The 27,485-nt window shown below is 40.7% G+C and overlaps 1 protein-coding gene across 1 annotated transcript in view; it reads right to left on the bottom strand.

Annotated features, from left to right (window-relative positions):
* slc8a2b (solute carrier family 8 member 2b) overlaps positions 1 to 24,072 on the bottom strand; it is a 219,777-nt gene extending 195,705 nt beyond the window's left edge. The window contains exon 1 of the mRNA XM_030744139.1: positions 23,956 to 24,072. The gene's annotated coding sequence lies outside the window, so the exon portion shown is untranslated. The remainder of the gene's footprint in view (positions 1 to 23,955) is intronic.
* Positions 24,073 to 27,485: the final 3,413 nt, after the last annotated feature.

Genomic DNA, 27,485 nt, shown 5'->3' with positions numbered 1-27,485 from the left:
TAAGAACTAGTCCATTTACCATGTAATTGCCAACTGACTCCAGGAAGTTGAGATCAGGGCTCTTTGAGGATCGTGCAAAAAAAGAAAAAAGGGACACGCACATCCAAAATGAAGGCTGGGTGCTGGAACAAAAACATATATAGTAAAGAGAAAAAGTGATGTTTCGGGCCACAGATTGCCCTTCTTCAGACTTAACGAGAACAATGCAGGACTAATTATATATATATATATATATATATATATATATATATATATATATATATATATATATATATATATATATATATATATATATATATATATATATATATATATATATATATATATATACACACAAGTTGAAGTTGAAGTTGTTAAACCAAATTGTCGCGGTGGGGACATCAATTCCTCTCTATTAAAAAGAGAGGCTTTTTGGATTTTTAGCCATCTGGGAACGTGCCCACCACCATGTCCGACTGTCTTAATCTCACAATCACATAAACTAATCAACAAGCAGTGTTTAATAAGCTCAAAACACACAAAGTTACCTTTTTTTTTTAACCCAAACATCCTGAAACAGAAAGTGTCTGTTCTGATTTTTAGGGCATCAAATACTGTTGTGAGTTTGTTGTATGCTGCTGAGCATAAGGGGTCCTGTGATGTGCTGTGATGCAGCAATACTGGATCACTGCTGTTTGAAAGAGTAATGCTGACAGGCGGCATGAAGGAGCAACATTTTTCACTCAGCTCCGGCTTGTTTGTCAAGCAGCAGCTTCTGCTTTTATCTTTTGCATCTCTTTATCAATGAAAACAATTGAATTATGACCTGATGTTATAAGAATAATACCTGAATCTATAAAATTTATACAAGGTTTCATGAAAAAAAGATTTCTTTCTTCTCCTTTGTATGCAGCTCTTGACTTCCTTGTCCTCCCTCAGTCTTGCCTGTCTCTCCACATATCTGTCACCTTTTTTCTCTCCAGCTCTGACTGATGAGGTCTCGCTGAAGGCCACTGAACCATGTTCTGTCTGTCAGGCTCGTCGCACCTGTCACGTCTGTTCCTGGTGAACAAAAAATGGATTTTAATCACTAAGAGACGTCCTGCACCAGTTAGCTTCTCACTTAAATCCCTAACTTTGTTTACAGTCTGCAAAAAAACAAATATTTACAAAAATACAAAATCAAAGGTTTAAAGATAGAATCAAAAGCATTACTGCTGTTTATTCCATTTTTGCCTGAGCATTGACACGATTACCTGCACTAAAAATATCAGGACTTTCAGCTGTATGCGGCCACTGTGCCTGGCAGTGACCTTTAAAATGAGGATGATGAACTGATGCTGAGGCTGCCTGGTTTTGCTTCAGGTGCTTTGGAAAATTGCCGCTGCCCGTTTACATTCTGAACAGTTTTGGTTAGTGGTTATTAGATTAGAGCAGATTGATAGTGTGTTAAAAGTGTCGTCTGAATGATGTTTCAGTGTGTAAATCATAGTCATGACATTTTAAAGGCAGCTTGTGTTAGTCGGTTTTAAGCAGGATGGATGGTGTGAGCTGCCTCTTTGCACAGTGGGCTGCTTTAACCTCATCATGTCAGCTGGTGTTAAAAAAGCTCATTCAATAAATCTTTCAGGAAAACGTAAAACATCCCAGCAAGCATGGCTGGCATCATTTCCACAGATAAAACTGGTTGCACTATATTAATGTGTGATATTTCTAATCATAAACATGTTTCCTACCATGGATTTGTTATTCTGCTTTCACAGGAACAGGATCTGGTGCATTACTGTGAAAAGCATGATGGAAAGTTGTTTGGAGTCATTTATGAAACATTTGTTCCATCAATGGCATGGTTTTTTGTTTTTTTTTCCATTAATTTAACCACCAATCATGCTTTGTAGTGAACCATGGCTAACAAACAACACCAGCACTGGGACCCTGTCTCTATAAAGATATGAGCAGGTTCACACCAGGACACTGGAGTACCCAGAAAAACCCACACAGACATGTCCTGGGCAGATGATGGAGTCAACGGTGCTAATCACCACACCACCATGCTTCCCTGGTTTTTCATTACTTATGTTTATTTCTGATTACACAGCAGAGGTGAGTAAATCATGTGTGATAGCTGCAGTAAAGATACTCAGAAGAACATCTACACAGCAGGAACCTTTAGAGGGTTTGTGTGTTTGCTGCATCCTGCACCAAAAACCAATCAAACTCATTTACACCTGGAAGTCTTCTCCTGCGTCTAATATCATTACTGTTTTCAGCCCGTATGAAAATATCACAGCTATCACAGTTTTTTTTTTTGTCTGTTGAGTTAAAGCCAGATGGATCTTTTTGTGTTCTGCCAAAGAGCGCCACTGTTGTCTAAAATAATTAGAAACTCATTAGTAACCCTCTTTAACTGGGTCAAGTGATCCTTCATTATAATGAACAAGACTGCCCTGGACAGATACCCTGAGTCAAAAACCTGCATCTTTGAAAATGAGCAGATATATTCACCTCTCTGCCCCCCCCCCCCCCCCCCCCCCCCCCCCCCCCCCCCCCTCCAGCTGCTACACCACTGCAGCAGCTAGGGTGTGTGGGTGCTAACATAACATGGAGCTTCATCATTTTGGAGAGATTTCACACACCAGCACTTTTTTTTTTATATATGGTGACAGTTGTTGACTTAACTACATACTGTGGTCAATACGGTGAAGCTCGATGACGCTGCAGTGTGAGTCAGCTTCACTCTCACGCTGTCAGTGTAACAGCTGTTAGGAAGCTTTTATTGTGTTACTGCAGAGACATAAAGTGCTGACATCAACATGATTAATATTATCTTGCTTGAACTGTTAGCTCCACACCACGTGTGTGTTACAGAAAGAGTAATAAATGGCTGTGGTTTATTAATTGAATGATTGGTAGTTCAATCCCTGGCTCCTTTCAGTCCGTGTGTAGAAGTGTTGTTGAGCGCCAAATTGGCCCCCAATGCAGTGTGAGTGTGTATGCTAAAAAGCACTTAACATGCACAGAGTCGGGCCTGGAATAAGGGCGGGGTAATGATGAGACTGTTGGTTCTGGTCTGTTTATGGGACATTTTGAAAAAAGTCAGTAGATACAGAAGAGCCCCACCCATATGTTATAAGGTCTGTCAAGCCCAAGCTTGTTATTATATTTCATATATACGGATTTTTGTACTGTGCTAAAATGAACTGAAACTGAGAAAATCTATATTAATAAGTCACAATGTGCTTGGAAACTCTTTTAGTTGTGGAAGACATGAACATGTTCCAGTACGGGCCTTTAATGCTCCCTTGTGGAAGCTCCTCAGATACCAGGTGACCCTGACAGAGACAGAGCTGTCTGTCTCTGTCTCCTCACCATGGCTTCAGGGCTGCAAGGACACAACACTACTTTAACTAATACTTCAACTAGTTTTGAGATACTTCTTATATTTTCATGCACTCTCCCTTATTTTTTTTCATTTTTCACTTTTCCTCCCACCACCCAGAACATTCTCACTTCAGGGACTGATGCAAAGCTGCTCTCACCTGTTGGCATTTTCACTAATTTCCCTTAAATGGTCCATTTACATTTTATAGGATGTAGCAACCGTGAAGCCCATTTAGACTTGACGAAAAGCTCCAAGCAGGGATTCTGTTCATAATCCAAGAACATCTGAAGTTTTGGAGAAAAATGCTATTAACCAGAGGGAAAGTCGGGAACTGTAAGAGCTACAAACATCACAATGACAATTTGCTGATGATTTTTAAGTATATATATATATATATATATATATATATATATATATATATATATATATATATATATATATATATATATATATGTGTGTGTGTGTGTGTACTACAATTGCTAAACAGGAGTGTTGTTTTGAAAAAGCATTTTTGTGAACAGTAAAGATTATTTCTTAAGACTTAATGATCTGATCGTTGTGTTTTCTTTTTTTCTATGTTGTGCATAATGACTGCTCAGTGGTGTTTTTCATTTTGATTGACTCGGGGTCTGATCTGAAAACACTGTTTGCTTTTGAGCACTGTTTGAACTGTTTTGAGGCAATAGTTTGGTTTTGCAGGAAGAGTCAGAGGTTTCGTGAAAGTAGTTTGATAATTGAGTTTTGTGTTTACAGATTAGACATGGAGGGATGGTTTCAAGAAATAATTCTCAAGAAGTAATTGCAATTTTAATTACATTATCAAAGTAATGACACTTACATGACCGCTACACACTCTGGATGTTTCCTGGGGTTTTTCAGTACTCCCTTCAAACTTTACTTCAAACAGTTAAGTTAGAGGCCTTTTGAGATTTCAGATGGAGGTCTTGTTTGATGTATAGAAAGCTAAAGTGAACCTATTCTGCTCATTTCCAGCTCAATCGTTTTTATTCTTGGACTCTTTTAGAGTAGCTTTGTATGATTCAGAGTTCAAAGTAATCCTTGTTAATCTTATACTGAGCCTTGGTGCAGCCCCTCAGCTCTTCCTGTTTGAAAGAAATCATTTTAGCTCATCCACTTCTACAGTACAGGAGGAGAAGAAGTCAAAAACAGGAGCAAGAGAAATCTCTGGGTTTTTTTTTTCAGTTTCTTTTCAAACTGTTGCAACATCTCCTTCTGTAGAATCTGTCAGTCTCTGAGCTTCTGTACTGACATGTCATTAAAATGGTGGTAAAAACCAATGCGATCGTACACTCGTGTCCTCAACCCGGCTGCAGCGGCAGTGACACAAATCGTGAGGTTACAAAAATCGAGAGGTGCACAACCGGACGAAATGACACCCAAGTGGCGGCTTGCATCAGCAGATATGACGTCACATTTGTTGTAAGCTGAAGCTGCCAGGAGGAGAACAGCGAGCGTAATGGCCCCATAAGGCCACCCTCTCTTTCAGCTTTCTTCTGATTGGTTGATTCTCACCCCCACGCCCCACCATCGACTGGCTCAGATCATATAAAAACCCCCAAACAGAAGAAAAACTGAAACTCTGAACGTTAAAAGCAGTCTGAAGCCTGACCTGTTACAATAATAATTCCCAACACACCGATCCTACACAGAAAAAACTCATGTTTGAGAAGCTGGAACCAGCAAATATATATTTGGCATTCGTGATTATCTTTTCACCTCCTGTCCAGAACGGAAAGAAACAGACTCGCAGCAGTGTGCGCTGAAAGTTGACTCTACTTTAGATGTGAGTGCGATGCTAAAAGAGCAGAACAAAAAAGTGTTATCAGGAAGAGCAGCCAGACACTGGTGCATGCAGGCAGCCAGACAAGAGAGGCAAACCCTGAACACAATGCTACCAGCAGAACAAAACAATCACTCCTGCTGACACACAGAGGGAGAAACCCACAGAGCCAGTGTGTGTCGGAGCAAGAGACTCCTCTGATGTGCTTTTATGGATGCTATTTTCAAATTATTAACCACATCACCCTGTCTGGGTGACGGGGAGAGAGCTATGAAGAATACTTTTATACTAACTCATAAATGTTGTGTGTAAATTGTGCGGAGCATGTCTGTGGATGTTGTGAGTTGAGCCCCTGTGCTAAACAGCAGCAGCATCCAAAGCCGTGTGCCAGATATCCTGCTGTAACAATAGCAGTGGCCCCGACGGCCACAGCGACTCACCCGGCTCTGACTCAGCTGCAGTCTAAAATAAAAAGAAGTGCATCACCACAGGGGAAGCACAGAAGAGGATAAGAGCATGAATGCTAGTAAAAATCAGTCTGCCACATCATTTCCTTTTGGCATTTGAGCAGCTTATTTAGGACTCAGTTAATTCTTGATTAATTACTAATAGCCGAGAAAGCAAAAACACACACTTCTCAGATGAAAAACAATTGATTTTGGAAGGAATTTCTTTTCTCCTCAGGTCACACTGGCTACATCAATTTCTAAAGCAGCTTCAGATAAGCAGAAATGAAACAGCAGCATATGAGTTAAACATACCCTGTGGATATTTTCACTAAAAACAAACAAACATCAACTTTTCACACAACACATCAATTTCCTGATTTAATTTGGTTATATTTCAAACCTGGACAAAACCCCTGAGAGTGTTTTCATCTCTAACAGCACATCACTAGAAGATTTGGCCTGAGTGAGGACATTTTTTTAATCATCAGCTCACACAGAAAGTACGCAGTCAAGTACATAATATATATTTTATCATAACTTTCACTGAAAAGGTGTTTGCAAATGTGTACTAACATAAATCAGCACGTTTTCTTCAAGATCTGATCTTCACAGCAGTGCTTCCCAACACATAATAAAGTAAAATTAAGTCCAGTATTGTTACAGGAGACTTTGAAGACATCACTACCATCACAGCTGGCAATTTAAAAAGCCTGATGTGTTCCTCTTCTAACATTGCAGCGGTCAAAGGTCATAGGATCCTACTCTGCATGACAGGATGAATGTTTATACCTTATATAATGCACTTATCCCCTTGATTACAAAGGACTGTACTTATGACCATATGGCTACAAACTGAAGCAAGCGCACACACATCATGGAGGATTACACAGCCGACATAAAACAGCAGCACAAAACAAACAGAACGACAACCAGCACACATGAAACTTTTACAGATCAGGGGCATCAAATCATGCCAGAGGAGTACCACCATTAGATAATAACCTTACATTTCCTGGGGGAGGCCACTCAGGTATAATTCACAACTCATTTGTTATCAATCCATGAGAACATTACCATCTACTGGATAATCCCCGCACTTATATTCTGAAAGCTCAGCCGCTAACAACCAGTTACAGACGTGGGCAGAATTGTTGGTATTTTCTGTTACAGAAAGAAAAATCATAACCAGAACCAGGAGAAAGTGGAGACCTGCTCAATGTAGGCACCTACACTGAGATTACTGAGGCCAGAGAGTAAAGTCTACAGTCACCAGCTGCAGTCCAAGACAGTGGACATGCACGACGAAAGGCTCACTAAAGAGGCAGCTGATCATCACACTATTGTATATGCTTCAAAAATCTTTTTATTTTAAGAAAGTGTGTAATTATGTAGTGTATGCATTTTTTAATTAGAGCTTAGGTGCTGGTCCCCTCTACTGTGCTATTGTTGTGGAAACGCATGTAAGAGCAAAAAGAACAAGGTCTGATGGAAAAGATGCTTCAACCAGTTTGTTTAGAAGAAAAGATTTGCAGCATCTGCAGGAGGCAATTTATGATTTTTCAGTTAATTAAAAAAATAACTGCTGGAGCCACTGAGGCCATAATGAAGAAAGCATCCAACTGTGGAGTATGAATGTACCGCCAATACAAATGACATCCACAAGAACACACATGATGCACCAAACACACACACACACACACACACACACACACACACACACACACACACACACACACACACACACACACACACACACACACATTCAGCCGCACATTCAGCAAGACCATTAAAAAGGTCATTGACAGAATTTGATGTGGTCATTGTATCAACGATGAGTCACAGTGTGTGTGTGTGTGTGTGTGTATGTGTGTGTGTGTGTGTGTGTGTGTGAAGAAGAGTTGATGAGACTGTGGCTGCAAAGGACTTCAATCTAATTATAATGACCAGCACAGAGTAGGAGGAAGATAATGAAACACACTAGAAACACACACACAGAGCTGATTGTTGGGTTTTATGATCAAATCTCACACTTGTGATCTCACAAATTGACTCAAAGAATTATGACTAACTGAGCAAAATTTTTATGTCACAAATTCTTGATTATATTCAGATAATTAAGATTTCTGCTCAAAATTATCTATTTTCTATGCCATACATACAAACACAGTTGAATACAAGCCACCCCTCAGTCTGATGTATCTGTGAACAGATCCTTTCTGATATGAACTCCTTTCATTGATCTGCCTGAATCTGCGCTCTTATTATTTTTGCATAAAAATAATGTGAGCAGTATTACTAGGTTGTAACAAGGTAGTTAGATTTCACTTTCAACACAAGTCTGGCTCTGAGGTGATAGCTCACCCCAAAATCTAATTTATGTGTTTTTGCCATTTACATGTAGTACTACTGTATGAGGTGGGATCAAAATAAGAGAACAGGTTCACAGTCTCATGCTCCAGGTCATCTTCCTGGTATGTCCAGGCAGCTTTGTGAGGAGGACCTGGCTGCAACTGTCAGTTTTCAGCAGTGTTCAGTCGAAGGCTCCACAGTTTTTAAGCCTGAAGGCAGCGCATCAGGTGAGGCGCAAGACTGGGAGCATGCTCGTAGTTTTTTGGTCAATCACAGGGTTGCATACAGAGAGTTGAGCCCCCCCAGAGTGAGACTGTGTCAGTGCAGAAATCTTCTGAAAGTCCTGTGAGCAGTCTGAGGGAGAAAACCGAGCAGAAAGAATGTGAACTGTGGTACATGTCAGTCTGCCATCTCGTGCTGGCTCACACCGAAAACACAGTTTTGGCTGCACTGACACAATTCTGCTCACCACCTGGACCATTTGCATCCCTGTGACTTTGTCTACGTCTCCAAAAATGAAAATCAAGTTGATTTTTTTTATTTTGGCACACTGGAGGAGCTCTAACGCCTGTTTCAGAGGAACAGGGGGCGTAACAGGACCTCCACCGAGAGAAAAATAAATGATCTGTGTTAAAAACAGTCCATGAAGAGCACAAGAAGATGATCTGAAGTGTGACATCACAATAAATCAGGTAAGGCTTTTGATCTTTATGGACCTGCTCTATGAACATTTTGATCACATTTTCTGGTTGCCTTCTGCTCAACGTGTTGGAACTAAATAGTAAAGGCCCTTGCTTTACTTGCTCAAATTACAAAAAAACAAAAAAAAAAAAACCTTTTGAAAAAGCTGAGCAGCAATGTCTAGTTCCATAAATCATGAACCCAATAAATTTTTAAGAAATGTTTCCACCTGTTTCACGTTCTGCCCCTGAAAAAAGAAAGCAGTCGAAGCACTCACACAGGCCACAGTCTCCAGGACTGAACGCTGAGTTACAGGAATGAGACGTGAAGATAAATACAGACGGAAATGCAGGAGAACAAATTCATGAGATACATTTTGACCCACATTAGATCAGCTGTTGTTCTGAGGAAAAATGTGTCCTGGGAACATAATAGATGCCGATGTAGCTGCATACATTACTCTTACAATAACACAACCACCTCTCTAAACACAATACAAATATAATGCACAGATGCCCCACACATTAAAATATTGCTCGTGACACATATACACACATAACATATTGCATGGATTCCCTAAGGCACCAGGAGCCATACTCCACATCACCCCTCCATCACCATACTTACAGATGTCTCCACCACCATGGGAGCAGCTTCAAACACTGATGAGACAGCAGGTTAAGCATAGTGTTATTGCATATTTACATATTTTATCTTACAACATCAGCATGGAAACTTAATTCACAGGAAAGAAAAAAAGTTACTGTTCAGACAGAAATGCTCATAAGCAGATCAACACTCAAACACTCTCAGGAAAACCGCTGTAGCAAAATCTTTCCTATGAGCAATTTTAGTTTTTTGAGGCTGCATTCCTCACAAGAAAAACTCCACAAGCTCTACGAGGGACTATGTGATGAATACTTATTCACAAAAGCCCCCTTAATGAAAGCCAAAGAAGATGGATATTATTTTCTAACAGCGATAGACTGAATTTTCTTTAAAAGTGGACCCATTTTCTATGCCTTCTCTCTTGTAGGTCTTCATGTGTCTACATCATCAGGGGTTCAGCTCTCAGAGTCTCAGCTAAAGTCAGGATGTGGATTTGTGGAGAAAGGGAAAACAATAGAAAGAGATTAAGTGGAAACACCCTCCTACATGAGGGCAACAGCCAATATGGGGTCAGCTGGTACAACAGTTCCTGGACTTGGACCAGTGAGTTCAGGTGGGTTGACCAGTGGGGTGCATCATGCCTTTGTGTGTGTGTGTGTGTGTGTGTGTGTGTGTGTGTGTGTGTGTGTGTGTGTGTGTGTGTGTTGGATGCTGTTGCGGGGTGTATAACACTCATGTCAGCATGCTCTGGGTCTCCCATATGTGAAGACTGAACACAGCAATCTGTTGAATAAGGACAGTGTGTGTGTGTGTGTGTGTTTTATCAAATACACTCATTATGTTTACAACAAGAATTTTGTGTTTGTACAATGAAAAAGTTTGAACTATCAAACATTCTTTACTCGTGCCTTCAAATACTAACAGCTTCCTCACTGTGAGATTAATTCAGTTCCTTTTTATTTATCCAGCACCAGTTCACATCAACAGTTATCTCGAGGTGCTTTATAGTTATCCAAAGGCGCTCTAAGTGAAAGATTCCACAGTATTAGAGAAAAAAACCCCAACCCCTATGAGCAGCACCTGGCCACAGCAGGGAGGAAGAACTCCCTTTTAATAGAACAAAAGCCCCAGAAGAACCGGGCTCAGGGAGCACAACTGGTCTGTGGCTGAGAGGAAAGAGAAGAGAGAAAACACAGAACAGCACTGAGGCGTGAAGACGAACTGCTCAGTGCAGCATGTAAAGTGTGGCAGCAGCCTGACGTGTTTGGTTTCCTATTACAGAATAGAACTGAATAATTGTCTTGAATCAACTGTAACTATAGTCATTTGTTAAAAGTAATCAATATTTTAATTAATGATACCTAATCATATGTTCTGTAAATACATTTACCAGCATTTACCAGATACTTCATTAGGTACAAATACTAGTACCAGGTTGGACCCCTTTTGTCTTAATTCTTCATGGTACAGATTTAACAAGGTCCTGGAAACATTCCTCAGACATGATGACATCACACAGATGCAGATCTGTCAGCTGCACATCCATGATGAGACTCCCCTGTTCCACCATATCCCAAAGGGGCTCTACTGGATTGAGATCTGGTGACTATAGAGGCCACTTGAGTGCAGTGAACTCACTGTTATGTTCAATAAACGACTTTGAGATTATCTGAGCTTTGTGACATGGTGCATGAAAGAAGCCATCAAAGATGGGAACTCTCTGGTCATAAAGGTATGGACACGATTGGTATGAATACTCAGATAGGCTGTGACATTTAAATGATGCTCAAGTAGAACTAAGAGGAGCCCAATGTGTGCCAAGAAAATATCCCCCATACAATTAAATCACCACCAGCAGCACAAACTGTTCCATCTGAATGTTCCAGCAGACATCAAGACCCATCAGCCCGGGACACATGTTTTCAATCCTCTGTTGTCCAGTTTTGGTGAGTCCGTGTGAACTGTATCCTCAGTTTCCTGTTCTTTGCTGAGTGGCGCCCAGTGTGGTCTTCTGCTGTAGCCCATCTGATTCAAAGTTCAATGTGCTGTGCATTCGAAGATGATCTTCAGCATGCCTTGGTTGTACAGGTGGTTGTGCTGCCCACTTATCAGTTCCTAGCAGTGTGGTCATTCTCCTCTGGCATCAATGAGGCATTTTCCCCCAGAGAACTGATCCCAGCATATCAGCAGTTTGTGAAACACTCAGACCTGCCGCCTGGCACCAATAACCATGCCACATTCATATTGACCATGTCTACATGCCTAAAAGCATTGAGTTGCTGCCACGTGACTGATTACATATTTTCTTTAACAAGCTGTGCACAGGTGCACCTAATGAAGTGGTTGATGAGTGTATAATAGTAGAAAGTGAGAACAGTGAAAACTGTGCCAGTAGATGTAAAAATAATAACCTCATAAGGGTTCTAGCAGCAGAGTTAATGCATGTTCGCTCTCGTGCTGGTGGAGCACAAACAAAAAGAACAAAGTCATTCTTTTCTAAAGAACACCCACAGAGATTCTTTAAAAAAGATCAAACAACATCTTTAGGCTTTAAAGTTTTAAAAAGTTCATATTCCACAAAAATCCAGAGTTAGAGCAAAAATGTGTCAGTACATTCACAGAGACACTTGGAATCATGAAGGCACTTCACTGTTCAGCCATACATTTAGCACTATCAAAACAGTCACTGATGCTTCAACATTTAATTAAGTCATTTATTTATATTTATTTACTTCAGAGATCACAGCATGACACACACTGCAGTTTATTAATGGCAGCTAAAATAAACCTACTATTATAAAACATTAGCTTAATAAATCCTGCCTTAATGAATCATGTAAGTCTTAGTCAGCAGTTATTGAGACTGCTTAGACTTTGCATCTAAGAAGTCTCAGTTATTTAGCCAGGGTGGACAAAAATAATACAAACATTTAAAATGAATTACAGTTCATATTGTTATATGTCAATGTGACAAACTGGAGTTTACCATAAATTAAGTAACTTGGTGGAGTTTCAAAACTATGTTTGTCATAAAAACAGATTGACCCTCATTCACTAATATTTGTGTGAGGGCCTTCTTACCCTGTGCAAATTCAAGTACGCATGCAAAATCACATCAGATCTATGACGCGTGTGCACCAGCCTACTCTCTTTTTACAGAATCACTTTGAACCAGCAGACTTGTATAAGCTGCATATGATCTGCATACTGACACGCCCACATGTCTCTATATAAGGAAACATGTTTACTGCAGGTGAAGCTCAGAAAAACTAGAGGAGAACGTGATCTGTCAGCCCAACATGAGAAACTCACCGCAATGAGAAAAAAGAAATGCAGCGTCTGTGGGACAGGCCAAGAAATTAGACTGTAAGTGACGACATCCAGCAATGATAGAAGTAGTTTTTAATAGAAGATAAAATCATTTAAGAGAAGATGAAATAAGGAATACTGGAATAATCTTACATTAAAGGGTTAAAGCATACACCTCTCTCTTTAGTATTAAGTTTTCTTTACATGCATTTTTTAAAAAATTATAATTCTGAGCATTTAGAAAAATGAAATAATAACCCACAGGCAATAATAGTAGTATTAGCAGTTTTAAAGACCATTGTGTGTATCCTTGAGGTTGCAAGGATACACACAATGGTTTTTTTGTTGTTTTTTTTCTCTCTTGCTCTCAGCACAGACGGACGCATTTTTTTTCTCTCCCTAATCCTTCCTAATCTACCCTGCTTTGCTGCTTTAGAGCCTCTCTTCACACATCTTCCAAACTGGAAATTATAATTATGGATCTGGTCAGCTGGTCTCTCAACGCTATTGATTGATCAAATTTTCACCATGAGGAGATTGGGAAAGAACCCTCTTTCCTCTTGTCAGACTGACAAACTGGCTATATTATGGATTCCTGTGGAGGGTGGAAGATGATGTGCCTGGCTGTACTGTCGATTGAGGACATGGCATATATATTTGGCTTACTGATACTAGGATTTCTCCTGATTGGACTTTGGGGTTACCTGGTTTAATTCGGGAAGTCTGGGCAGCCGTTTGAGTACAAAGTCAAACCCAGACTCAGTATAACTGGAGCTGAAAGGATTAGATCTTGGAGACGTATCTGTCTCTGCAGGGTGAAGGAACAAACCAAGAAAATTCAAATGATTGGATTTTTCACCAGAAAGACTAAAGGCTGTCAACAAAGGAATCAGTGACAGCCTGTACCAAAACAATTGCAGATTCCCTGATAGCCTTGGGTTGCCGGTTATCTCATTCTTCTCCTGGATGTTTTGTGAACAGATGCTCTACGCCCCCGCTTGTCCCGTCTTCTGACCCGTGTGAACTGATATCCACAGAACAAGCTGCTGATGAACATTCCACCTCTTATCAGGAACTCTTAGCTGGGGGGGGGGGTTGAGTCAGCCCACAGTAGCCCGACGCCCCCCTCTCACCTACGCTGGCTTCCTTCCATCCCTGCCCCTCCCCACCCTAGTGCTCCCATGCTTTACTGTATGCTATATGTGCTTACTATGCAGAGGTTTGTCAACCTCATACTGTGCCCTCATTATGGGGCAAAATATGAGATGATTTTTCTCCTCACCTATCCCATTGTGTTCGCTTTGTTTCCCTCTTCTTAAACGGCAGTGCGGCAGCGAGGCCGTGGAACACTTATCTCTTTTGTCTCTGTCTTTGGATGGATGTTCTGAAATGCTCGTTATATGTTTGACATGTAACAACAATAATTTGGTCCTAAATTGATTCTAAATTCTAAATTTATGTACAGCACTTTGGTCAGCTGTTGTTGTTGTGTTAAATGTGCTTTATAAATAAATGTGACGTGACTTGACTTGAGGTTAAATCACTGTGTTTGTGTTCCTAACAGTCTGAATCCTGAAATGCTGACAGAGTCTTTACAGCAGGTAATCTTTTTTCTTTACTGCCTAAGCTGTAGTATCCTTGGATTTCAGTGTCACAGTATTACTGAACATGTGATGTTCAGTAATACTGTGACACTGTTGGTAGGACCAGGTTTGCTACCAGATGCACATGTAAATGTACTATTTGTGTATTAAGTCATTCAGGGAACACAAACAGGATACAATGGTGGAAACAGAAACCATTTAACATCCACATTATTCACATTAAATGATGCTCAGATTTCTGCAGCTGCAGAATGAACATCAGCCCGCTGTAAGGAGGCACGGGGGGGTTGCATATGACATCACTAACAACTAATGACTCTGTTTCTCGTTCTGTTGATCCCTCAGGAGAGGAAAGAAATGCACGAATGGACACATTTACTCCCTGTGTGTGTGTGTGTGTGTGTGTGTGTGTGTGTGTGTGTGTGTGTGTGTGTGTGTGTGTGTGTGTGTGTGTGTGTGTGTGTGTGTTGGGGGGGCAGAACAGAGTAACTTGAGGGTGGATAATGTAAGAAGAAAGGAGGGAAGGACTGAAGGGCAGTGGAGGAAGGAGAGGGCCAAAAAATATCTACGCAAATATTCAATCTGTCAGTCACACAGGAGGGAGATGAGTCGGGGGGTAATTGGAGGATTTTAAGTAATGATTTTTATCCCAAGATGACGTTTAAATTTTGGATGACTGCCTTCAGCTGCGGCTGAAAATAGTTTGTATGAATATTTCAAAAGCAGACTGAAACAGACCAAGTCTTCTAAACAGATCAGGATTTTTGTTCATAAGTCCTTTCATATGTAGAGATTTCAGTAAAATTATTTTAATATATCTGTAAAAGCATATCTAGTATGCACTAATCTTTTATGAATATTTGTGTGTTGCTTTAATTGTGGCACAGTTATACTGTAGGAGTGAAAATAGTTTTCACATCTGTTTGGTTTATGAAATAAAAATATTTGTTCAGGTTTAGCATTAAAATCTATGTCATCATGTTTACGGTGATACATAAGCAGATTCAGTTATAAAGCACTCATAGTCTGACACACACACACACACACACACACACACACACACACACACACACACACACACACACACTTACTAAAGTTCAAAATTTTACTGACCTGTTCCTCCAGCCTGCACCCCCCCACCACCACCACCAACAACAACTTTTTTCCTCCCATGGGTCAGATTAAGCTCCTTGCCCAACAACCTATGGTGTTTGTTTGTTTGTTTGTTTTAAATGTAAAAACTGTCTTTGCAGAATATTACATGTAATGCTCCAGGGTGCCTCATCTCCTTCATTGTTTCCTCCTGCCAAAGTGAGGGCCTGGCTGCAGGCTCTATCTGAAATTCATCTCACTTGGTGAAGAGGCAGAGCAAGGCCAAAGGAATAATCCATAAATCCTACACGTGGATCTGGATCCATTACTTTAGATTTTGGAGGACAACACTTCCTTTGTGGAGCTCCTGTTCCTGTCTGCAGCTGTTTTAGTATGACTGGGGTTGAATAAGTTTTATATCTCACACCACCAGATTATTTCAGCCCTCCTTCATTACTAGAGAATCACATAGTCCAGTTTTATCAGAGGTAATCATATGGCTTATTTACCTACACGATGTTCTTTGCAGCAGAGCTTTAAGGACCGTGCTACCGTCACACCACTCAGAAAAACATTCAGGCAAAACCAGGTGAAACAACCAAGCTGCAGGTGAGGCACCAGGTACGGTCCAGGCTCTCACCCCCCATCACACACTTAGACTCTCAAACACACATAATTCTTCTGCAAAACTAGCAGTAATGCAACACAGAGAGATCATTCTACTGGCAAGCAAAAATAAATGAGTAAATGGAACACATGAACAAACTGCTCAACAAATCAAGTCTTATATGAAAGCACTGGGCTTATATTTGGGCATAAAAGAAAGCACTACAGGTGCCACAGTATGGCATCAGTGGGGGGGGGTCACTCTCAGCATGTCACTCTTAAACGTTCAGGGTTACAATTCTGAAGCACTATTTCTGGCCCTCCACACTCCTGTTTGGTGTTTGGCTTGTTTTGTTGTTGTTGTTGTTGACTTGACTTTTACTGTTGTTATTCCCCATTCACACATTGAGGGAGCGCTTTGTGGATATAAGCTGATGGGAAAGGATTTCAGACTTTGGAAGGTCCTTAAACTTTCGGCTCAGAAGTCAGAGAAGGCAGACTGAGAGGAGTTAGAAAGGATAGAGTCACTGAGTGGGCACCTTTTATCTCTGGTGTGTCATTAAATTAACACCATGAAACTACTGAGAGGCACAAAGTCCCAAAAATCACTGCTCTTCAAACCCACAGCCCACTCACAGCTGATCCAGCCTACACCTGCCCACATGAGAGCCCTGCACAGTGTCCTCTGCACTGCAGCAACACTTCTGATTACAGCCTTAGATGACTGAAAGCACCAATAGGAGCCGAGAGTAGGACCAGAGTTTAAAGGGAAAGGAGATTAAAATGAAACGAGAGAAAAAAAAACTAAACACACAGCACACGGGGAAAAACTGATAAAGCATAAAAGGCAGCAGAGCAAAGGAGCTGACAGAGGTGAAGAACACAAAGCGAAGAAGAATCAACGATGAAAGGTGAGAAAAAAAATACGAAAATTACCACACAGCCACACTAAATAATACAAGAGCAAAATAATATTATGAGAAATTAATTTAAAAAAAAGATTCTGATGAGAGTGAAGAGGAGAGAAATCAGACAAGGAAAAGAGGAAGAACGACACAAAAATGAGAACACACAGGAGGGTGGACTGAAGAAAAGATGAAAGTGGGTGTAAATACAAGATTAAAAGACAATGACGAGAAAAAATGATTTGGTGGATGGGACAGAAGTGTAACTGTAGCACAGCAGCCAGAATGGAAACATGACAAATGTTTGAGGTGCTGCTGAAAGAGATTGAGTGGGAAACAAAAGGACGACATGAATACGAAGAGTGAGAAAAGAGTATGAGCGAGCAAAGAAGTGGTAAAACCCAGGAGTGAGGCTGCAGACGAGAGGCTGGGAGGATGATTGAAAAGAAGAGATGGAAGTAAAAGATCCAGACCGGACAAAAAAACCCCACAACAACCTTTAAAACCTTCAAAGAGCCTTAAAAAAGTCAATTTTAGCAAACTCGGTAAATGAGCAGGTAATGCTGTTCTTTAAAGTGCTCTAACACTGGGCTCAAAGGCTTCATTGGATCAGAAAAACATGCTGCGTGACTGATAATAAATTCATACAACAGCCCAACAATACAGGTTAATACTTTACATTTAAAAAAGAAATAGAAAGAAAAAGAACACATCTTTGAATCATCACAGTTTTATACATCTTTAGTGTGATAAAATCCATCATACACACACTCCTTGGTCAGAGGTTCACAACTGTTCTGTCTTTAAAGTTTAAAATGAGTTGGAAGGATCGCCTTGCAGTCACTAGGACAAAATCCATTACATATAGCACCGTATTCAGTTCTCCTCATACATGAATAATACATCAGTTTATAATACACAAATTAACCATTTCAATGGAAATGCGGGAAGACACAGACATAGATGCTAGTGGTGATTAGTGCTGGAGAAAGAAACTTGGATGAAAACACTTTGTGTCAAACAGGTTGAAGCTGCATCTGTGCATCTGACACTATAATCCTCATTCATATTAATGAGACTCAGGCTTTAAAAACGGATAAGAGGAAGAGCATGGAAGAGTGAGGCTGCATATTTAAATCATAAAGTGGAGGAAAGGGTAAACGAGAGGGTGAGAGCATTCAAGAAATTAGAGCAAAAATAGAGGCACAGCCAGAGGGAGGGAGGGCAGCTGAGGTTAGGTGTAAAGGTGAGAGGTGAGAGATGGAAAGGAGCTAACTTGAAAGAGGAGGTGATGCACTGCTGCGTACTCGAGGAGTGAGAGGAATCGAATATCAGCGACGACGTGCCACAGTTACTCCAGCGGTTATGTAACCGAGCAGCACTAAAAGTGAAATTCTCCGAGACACGCAACACACAGACTCACAGCTCAGCTCAGGCTGTAATGCACCAGTGGGGTAAAAGCTGACAAGAAGACAACACACAAAATGCATTTCTTACTGGGGTGTGTGTGTGTGTGTGTGTGTGTCTTGCTGCTGCAGAGGCTGCCTGCTGAGAGGCAGCTCCTCAGTTCCTCTGTGCTCTATCATATTATCAGATAAGTTTCTGTGTGCGTGTGTGTTCACTGCCTACATACACACACGCACGCGCACACACACACACACACACACTAAAGTGCAACTCTTGTTTATTTGTTTGATCTTTCTTAGTTTTGTGCTCCACACTAACGGGGTCAGACCTCTATTATAACACACTCCCAATCTGAGGTAATGCTCTGCAATGACTACAGAAGAACCACTACAAACACACCTGGATCTGCTGTGGGTGTGTGTGTGTGTGTGGTTTTGTGTGAATATGAGGTGCTTCTGTTTTTTACTTCTTTCCTGATAATAATAAAAATTGGTTATATAATTCACAAAGTATTATTTAGCCAACACATCCATGCCATACATGTAATCAGTGTTAAACCAACTAAAAACTAAAGCCTCACAGTTTGGCAGCCAGGAAAATCATAGAAATGGGGAAAAGATCCAAAAATTAGATAATAGCATGGTGGCTTTGCTTCTGTTTTTGGTAGCTGAATCCAAAAGTTAACATAGTGAAGTAAAACAGGAAGCAACCTGCTAGCACTGGGTTGGACCCTCTTTTGATTCCAGAACATCTTCATTTCTATATGGTGTAAATTCGCCATGAGATGATCGGAACTTTGAGACATCCTGGTGGAAGCAGTCATCAGAAGAAGGGTACCTGTGGTTTAAATGTCACAGCCTTCCAGACCAGGCAACGCTTTTCCGATCTTCTGTCATCCAATTTCAATGAAATTGTTTCCATATAAACGGTCTCCTCAGTTTCCTGTTCTTAGCTGGCAGGAGTGGCACATGGCGTGCTGTACTTCACCTGCTTTAAGGTCCCATGTATTGTGCAATCAGAGATGCTCTTCTGCATACCTTGGTTGTAATGAGGGGTTATTTGACTTACTGTTGCCTTCCTATTAGCTCGGGGCAGTCTGGCCATTCTGATCTCTGTCATCAACAAAGTATTTTCGCCCAGAGAGCTGCTGCCCATTACATATTTTCTTTTTCTCAGACCTTCTCTGTAAACCTTAGAGATGGGTGTGTTGGAAAATCCCAGCAGACCAGCCGGTCTGGTACCGAAACCCACGCCAAGTTCAAAGTCACTTAAATCACCTTTCTTCTGCATCCTGATGCTCACTTTGAACTTCTTGACCATGTCTACATGCCCATGAATAAAAACACATTGGGATACTGCCATTGGCCAGATATTTGTGTTAGCAGCATCTGAACAGGTGTGCCTAATTAAGTGTCCAGCCAGTATACCTTTCTCTGTGTGCCAGACTTGTTATATCGAAATTAAAAGTGTATTGTGAAGTATGAGGAAGTGCCAATTAAGAGCTTGTTTCAAAAGTAGCTCTTGTTTTGATAAACAACTCCTTGAGATCACATTTGCATGATGGAAATGATTAATTCTCTGGTTTATTAAAACATCATGACTTGATGAATCCTCTCAGGGTGCACTTTAATTGACTGCACCACAAATGTGCTCATCATCTCTGAGAGCTAAAGGAGAAAAAACATTTGAGGAACCAGGAAACCGACACGTTACCGGATCAACCAGGACCTTTTTTGGAGTCTTGGGGTTAGAGGGAACCGACTATGAAAAGAGCAGCTGATGGTTTTCATAATTTTATTAGGTTTTCTGTCTGCATTTTTGGTATATCATGAGTTTTGTGTTTCTTTATGTATACAGTACTCTGTTCTTACTAACTCTGTTGTATGTATTATGTACAAAACAAACACTACACAGTCTGTGACTGTACTGTCGGCATGGCTGACCTGTTAGTATAATGCTTATTTTATTATTATTTTATTACATATCCATTCATTTCCAGTCTTGAGTCCAACTGTTAGGCTCAAATGATGCTTTGGTAAAAAAAAAAAAATCACTGTCACAAAGAGAAAAGTAACTTGAAATGATCTGCAGTGCTAAAAATATTCTCAACTTCTGACTTGTTAAAATCCCAGAAAAATGAGCATTGCACACTGAGATGTGCCATATATACACACAACGCTGAGTATGATATATTCACTGTGAAAGTGCTCATAAGCATTGTTACAGAATCTGATTCTGCATGTATATATTTGATGTTAAGGGCTGAGAGCAGATTTAAGACTTGGCATTAACACATGCTGGAATAGTTTTTGTTTTTAGGTTTTGTTTTGCTCCATACTTGAGATTTTTTTTTAATTGATTTTTGCTATCTTTTGTTCTCATTATCCTTCATATTTCTCCTCTTTCTAGAGTCTTGTTTACTCTCCAGCCTTCTCTTTCTGCTGTTTTGTCTCAAAGTTCATCTCCTGAACGTTGCTCCTCCAGAACCTGCCCGTCTGTTTACCCGTCTGCCCTCGAGGTAATCTCCCAGTTTGCTTTTATTCAAGCCACAAAGAAACTTGGAGTTTAAGGATTCGACTTGTTTGCTGCTCAATATCTCAAATAACATTGATCAAAATGTCAGTGCATCTGACTGCACTGCATCTGCTCCTACATTTAAAACTTGCAGTGAAGTGAAGCGATGGATTCTGTCTGCAAATGTTACCTGTGTGCTACGTCGTCTGTCATGCTCGCCAAGATTCATGCAAGATTTTCAGTAGATGTATCGATGGTGTGAATTTGAACACCCTTGGTCACATCATTCTCGAGTTATGGCGAACATTAAAGTTTATGTGGAACAGACGCTGCTATGACGATGACAACAGCTCGACTTTTTCCTTGAAATAGCCGAGGTAAAAATCAAACATGCTAGTCTTTCTGTAATGCAGCAAAACATCATGAACAAACATTTTAATAATAGGTCTCTTGTTTTTTTTTTCTTCTTTTTCTTCTCTGTGTGTGCTGTGCATGACTGTGTGCTTTGCAGTTCTTGTATGTTTGTATTTTAAAAACTGAATGCATCACATCATCGCATCAGGTGTTTGGGGCACCAACTGGGAAAGGTTTCCTGACGTGGCTGTCTGCTGAAAACAAATATTTTATTCTATCTAATGTTTCAGATTATCACTCTAACAGGCGAGCCGGAAAGTACAAAGTTGTGTAACAGCCCCGTGCTCAGCAGTCAGCAGTATAGGGCCACAGTTCCGCCTGAGCTTTTCCCAAGTGTGATTTGTAAATGTACAAGAGTGAAGCAGGGCTGTGATGAAAGAGGAGCACAACACCCCCGGGGTAAATAAAGGTTAAAAGATGGAGAAAACAGGAGAACAAATGTCTCTTTGTGTGTAGGCGCCTCGGGATAAGGGAAACTGCTAAATGCATTATAGTTGTGAGATGTAATTCAAAGAAAAGATGCAAAGGATGAGGCGATGAGAGGTGATCCGAGGACGGATGCTAGAGAGGAAGGAGAGAAGATGGGAAGAAGCAATGGTAAAGAAGAGAGAGGGGTGGGAGATAATGGATGGGAGGATGAGAGGAGGCAGGGAGATGAAGACAAAGAAAGGAAGAGGGGTAATTAATAATCCATTAACCAATTTAAAAGGTAAAACAGCACCGGTTTATTTCTCAGAAGATGCTAAATATGTTGGTGGAGTCGTGCAATGGGCTGTACAAGCAAATATCTAACCACAGAGGGCAGAAAGGTGAGAAGAACGCCAAACAACCTGAGCTGAGCTTCATGACTTTAATTTCAACTAAAACATTCCCTCAGGGGTGAATTACTAATGTTTGTGATATGGTCTTATTGTATTTCCATTAAATCTGTATAGTATTTCCTCTCATCTACATTTCTTACTACTGCGTCCTACAGCCTTTTTCCTTCAGGGATGGAAGAGGGAGGGAGAAGGAGGGGAATTATATGGCCCCACAGACAGCGAGATGGATAGAGGGAGGGATCAGCTGAAGTCTGGTGCAGAGGAAACGAGGGAAGCCCCAGAAAAACTGCAGAGACAGAGAGAGGAAAAGCCCAGGGAAGCCCCGCTGCAGCCGAGCAGGAGGAGGATCCCTATTTCTCTCTCCACAGCCTGCATGCTGCAGTCCTGCTGCTACAAAGGAGTCCCTCATTAAAACTACAGGCGGGCTTCAAAGTGAATGCAAAAACTAGCCAACATTTATTATCATCGTCCTGTGTGCCTCCACCTCACAGAGCAGAAACTATATGAAGAGAATAAGAAATGGTCATGAAGACATGCACAAAGCCCAGCATGTAAAAATTAAAACACCAGCAGGTTCCTATGAATTTCTAACCTGTAATTTTAGAAATTACCCCTGAATAATATTTTGTCAACTAAGTCCATATATATATATATATATATATATATATATATATATATATATATATATATATATATATATATATATATATATATATATATATATATATCGTCATTTTGTATCATTTTGTATCGTCATTTTTTTATTTCGTTTATATATGTTGTACACATTTTCGCCTCCAACATAAGATCGTTTCCTCTATCTAAGACTGTTTAAATCACTCCTCCGGGCACCCGTTACGCAACATTATTGAACGGCAGCCGCATTCCCGGGACATTTAAAAGCAGTATTTCAAAAGCTGGGTCATTTAAAACGCTGAAATATTACTCTGAGTGTGGAGGATAACAGAAGACTGGAAATGGTTTTAATGAATTACTGTCGGGCGACAACCACCCCAACCGCTGCTCGGACAGAGGACTCTGCTGCGTCAGGGTGGACAGAAAAAGAGCGAAATAGACCGGAAAACTGATGCTGCCGTTTCCAAGATAGACTGGGCTGACTATTAATTCGAGCGCAGGTATTTTGGTTATCTGGCGGGGATATTCATGAATGAGATCAAGTTTATCAAGCAACCCTGAAGAGTTTTTCCAGAACCAGCCTACAACAACTCACAAGAGCTGACATTAATTTCCCCACAATCTGCTCTGCAGCGTCGTTTTATTTTGAAATCTCAACCAGAAGTCGGATCCATCTCTCCGCTCATTTGACACCAGTCTCTGCAACCGAGAGGCGCAGTGTCAGAATTACTACATCAGCCTCATGCGGTCTGAGTACTCAAACAGCAGCTCCAAAGAAGCAGCACACGTTTATGTTTGCAGCGCAGCTGAAATTTACACTATTCAAATTACAGGACTTTGTTTCCTCTGCTTTAACAAAGGCAGAAATATCAGAGTTACTGTTGTGATACACAGTGCGCTCCCAGGTTCCGCGGACCCCCTCTGGGGCCACACTGAGCAGCAACGCTCATTTAACTGGCAGACACTTCTCACAAAAAAAAAAAACCCACGCAAAGTGTTTATTATTTCACTCACGCTCCTGAAAACTTCAAACCAATGCAGGACGCAGAGATGCTTCAGCATCGAGGAAATAAGACCCCGACTCTGCGGAGCAAGGCTTGCAAATATTTTGTTTAAAAAAATCTTCCAACTGTCTCTCAAGCCTGGGATTCTTGACATGAAATATGATCTAGAGATTAATAACCAATTTACAAGCTTTGAAGCAGTAACAACACTTCCATGGAGACGTTCTCGGTCACTAGTTTTTGGCTCCACAAAGCAGCTCCACATGGCCATACACGGTCAGAATCAGCAGCCAGTGATGCCCACATGGGGCACATGAGCAAGTGCACACAGCAAAGGAACGCATCAAACGCACACTGTACACACAGCACAACCGTGAAGCAGATTTCTCTTACCTCCTGTTCTAGTGCCAGTCCGCACTCGAAGCTGTGAGCATAGTATCTGATGTTTGTATGAACGCCTGGGAGAGAAAACTGTCCTCGCTGCTGCGCTTCGTCCCTCTCCGTCGGCTCTCCGCCTTTCTCTCTCACCCCGACACACTCAACAAACTGCACAAACAAGCTGGCACTCCCCCTCCCCACAGTAACTCACTCTCACTCACCAAAACACGCACACACACACAGACATGCAGAAACCGCGCGGCGGGGCGGGGTGCCGAGGTGCGCGTTTTGTCCTCGGGGGCGCGGATGGCTGTGGAGAGAGGATATGTGCCTGGCAGAAGAGAGCAGGATTAAAAGAGATGGAGGACATAAGGATGAAAAAAAAAGGAGTAGAAACAGAAAAATAAAAGAAGAAAGGGAGATGGAACTAAAAAAGAAGAGATGATGAAGAGGAAGGGAGGGATTCAAATAAAGGAGACATTTTTGAGCTGGACGTTGAAAGTTAGTGGATAAAGGAAAAATAAAAGAAGGAACAGAAAAGGAATGAAAACGAAATAGAGGAGATGATGGAGAATAAATTAACTGATTTTAGAAAATAAAAGGAGGGATTAAGGGGGGAGGGTGGAAGTAAGCAATGAAGATGATGAAAGAAAAGGGGGAGGCAGGGATGACAAGTGATTCAACTAAAGGAGAACAAGAAAGGAATGCAAAGTAACAGAAAAAGGAGGATTTCAAAGAAAAGAAAATAAGAAATGCAGGAGAGAAAGAACAGAGAGAAAGGAGAGCAGAAGAGAAAAAACAGAGCCAATTGAAAATTGATTAACCATGAATATAACAGGATGTTCTGCAGCCGACTTGGCTCACATCCTCACAGCCTTCCCACTGGTTTCTAATATAAATAGACTCATTTTATACATTATAATTCCTGACAATGTAATATCCAAATCTGGATATTAGCAGGCTCCACAGCTTGACATTTCCTCAGTTAACCTACAGGGGGGTGAAGTGCGGTGGTTTTAGGGAGCCTGCAGGAGAGAGATGAGCTGGAGGGTCGTTTGTCAAAATCTCGAGCAGGGCCAATTACTTAGCCAGTGTGTGATGTTTCAGGCTCTGCTCTGACTGCACAGACCTGCTGACAAAGCAGGCAGGAAACACAGTCAGTCAATCAGTGCATCTGTTTAATGACATGCTGCACCAAATCCTGCTACAGTCCATCAAGGTGAGCCTGTCAGGGTCTGAGACGCGCCTCCTCTCCAGACTGTTTTTGTCTTACTTTTCTTTCCTTTGCATGTTATAATTTAATTCTAGCTTTATGGTCATTTCTAATCTTACCAATACCTACAAATTGGTTACGCATTTCCTTTTTACACTGCTGCAGGCATTCACAAAACTGTGTATGAGTCTTAATAAACATGGTGAAATGTTATTGATGCCAGAAGGACGTAATCAAAGGACTCAGTGGAGTTTGGAAGTCTGTTTTGATTATATATGTTACCCCTGGGCCATCTACTTGACAGTTTCCTACCATTGCTATGCTGACAGTACACAGCTGTGCTTTTCTGTTAAGCCAAACAACCTCAACAGCCTCTCCTACCTCGGTGAATGCTTCACTGCCATTAGTAACATAATGTCCTCCATCTCTTACCTGGCAAACCTGAGTTCTGGTAGCTTCTCTAAGGAGGCGAGTCATTACATCGGCCAGTAATATCAAATCTTCTGCTAAGAACCTTGGTGTTATTTTTGACCAGCATTTGAAATTTGAATCTGACATTTCAAGGCTCACCCAGTCTTGTTTGTTTCATCTAAGAGACACAAAATCAAAGCTCTACTGTCATCCAATAATTTGGAGCTTTTAGCACACAGTTTAATCTTCTGCCTTGATTACTGGAACTCACTTTTCACATGCATTTCTCAATACTCCTTAGCCCATCTTCAATTCAGCCTGAAGGCTGCTTACAAAAACTCGCTGCACTCACACATCATCCCCATTCTGGATGCGCCTTCACTGGCTTAAAATTGTATTAGAAACATATAAAGCCCTATACAGCCAGGCTCCTGCATAAATAGCAGAGCTACTGAGACCTTAAACAGTGGTCGGCCACTCAGGTCATCTGATTCGGGTCTCTTAACTGTTCCACACGCTTCTTTTAAATGCACAGCTGACCACAGTTGTGAGGCTGTAGCATCTAAACTTTGGAACAGCCTCAGGTCAGCTGAATCTGAATCGGTTTGTTTAAAATCACAGCTGAAAACTTGTTTTAGACATCAGTTTTTCCTAAATCTTTCTCCCATTATTTTTGGCCATAGTTCACATCTAATGAGTGTATGGAAGTGTGTATGTTGGAATGAATCTAAGACTGTATGTTCAACTGTGTCTGTGTGCTGGAACATGTATACTTATTTTTAATGTCTGGATTTATTCAAACAGTGAAGCATGTTTGTAACTGTGTGTCTGAAAAAGTGCAAAACAAATAAAGTTATTATTATTATTACTATTATTATTGTTGTTATTTCTATCAAAGGTTGAAGTGACCTGAAACACTACACAAACAAATACAAAAGTCTGGTTTGGATGTGCAGATGGATCATGTATAAAGAAATTTTTTCCAGTTCATAGAATTTTTCGTGAAAGCAGCAGCTCCCACAAAAGTTTCTGAAATATATTCTGACATATGGGCTATGATAAAAACCGAGGACCCAAGCAAATAAAGGATTAGCCTTCATTGCCTGAAATAAAATCCAAAATGCGGGTTATAAAAAAAAAAAAAAAGAAGAAAAGTACAACAGGATGATTGGACAAAAAGAGAGAGGCAGGGCTATACATACACAGAGGAGTGATTATACCGTGAGACAGAGGTGGGACCATGGCAGAACATAGACAAGACTGTCAGGTTATGTGGAATTTAGCCTTTAAGATCTGAATGCAGAAAGCGAGCCAGCTGATTGTTAATCTCTGACCTCTTGCTTCAACCTCAGAGTCTAAGTGGCAATTGCAAAACAAAACCAACGTCCAAAAGATACAGAGAAGACTTGACTATGTATACACAGAGATGGCCAATTATGGGTAAGGGACAGCTGGGGAAAACAAGACACAGGGGTAACACTTTATAATACAGCCCACGCCGTAAGTACCCGTATTTCACAGGGATTTACCCTGTAAGTAGATTTAAGTTCTGTGTAATTTCCAGGTAATTTTGCTGAAAAACCAACACTGTTTCCCCGATCCTATATCATAGATACGCTGTACTATTCAGGGCGCGGGTGGAAAACAAAGAATAGTTCCTATCACTTCGTCATTTCTGTATTCATTATAAGTGGAAAATTTCATAGTATAAACCAATTCAAATAATATTAAGTAAAGATGTAGAAAAAGAAAAAATGAAATTAACATGTAAAAAGAAATATTGTTGATTTTCCTGCTAAACTTCCCGGAAATTATGCAGTACTTTATTTATTTAAAGGGTACTTAAATTCAGTTACATTTTCACTTACGGGGTACTTAAATTCACTTACAAGGTACTTAAATTAAATTAACTTACAGGGTA

The sequence above is a fragment of the Archocentrus centrarchus genome, chromosome 13, assembly GCF_007364275.1.
Source record: "Archocentrus centrarchus isolate MPI-CPG fArcCen1 chromosome 13, fArcCen1, whole genome shotgun sequence".
NCBI classification, from domain to species: domain Eukaryota; kingdom Metazoa; phylum Chordata; class Actinopteri; order Cichliformes; family Cichlidae; genus Archocentrus; species Archocentrus centrarchus.
This window is presented reverse-complemented; position numbering and strand designations above follow the sequence as displayed.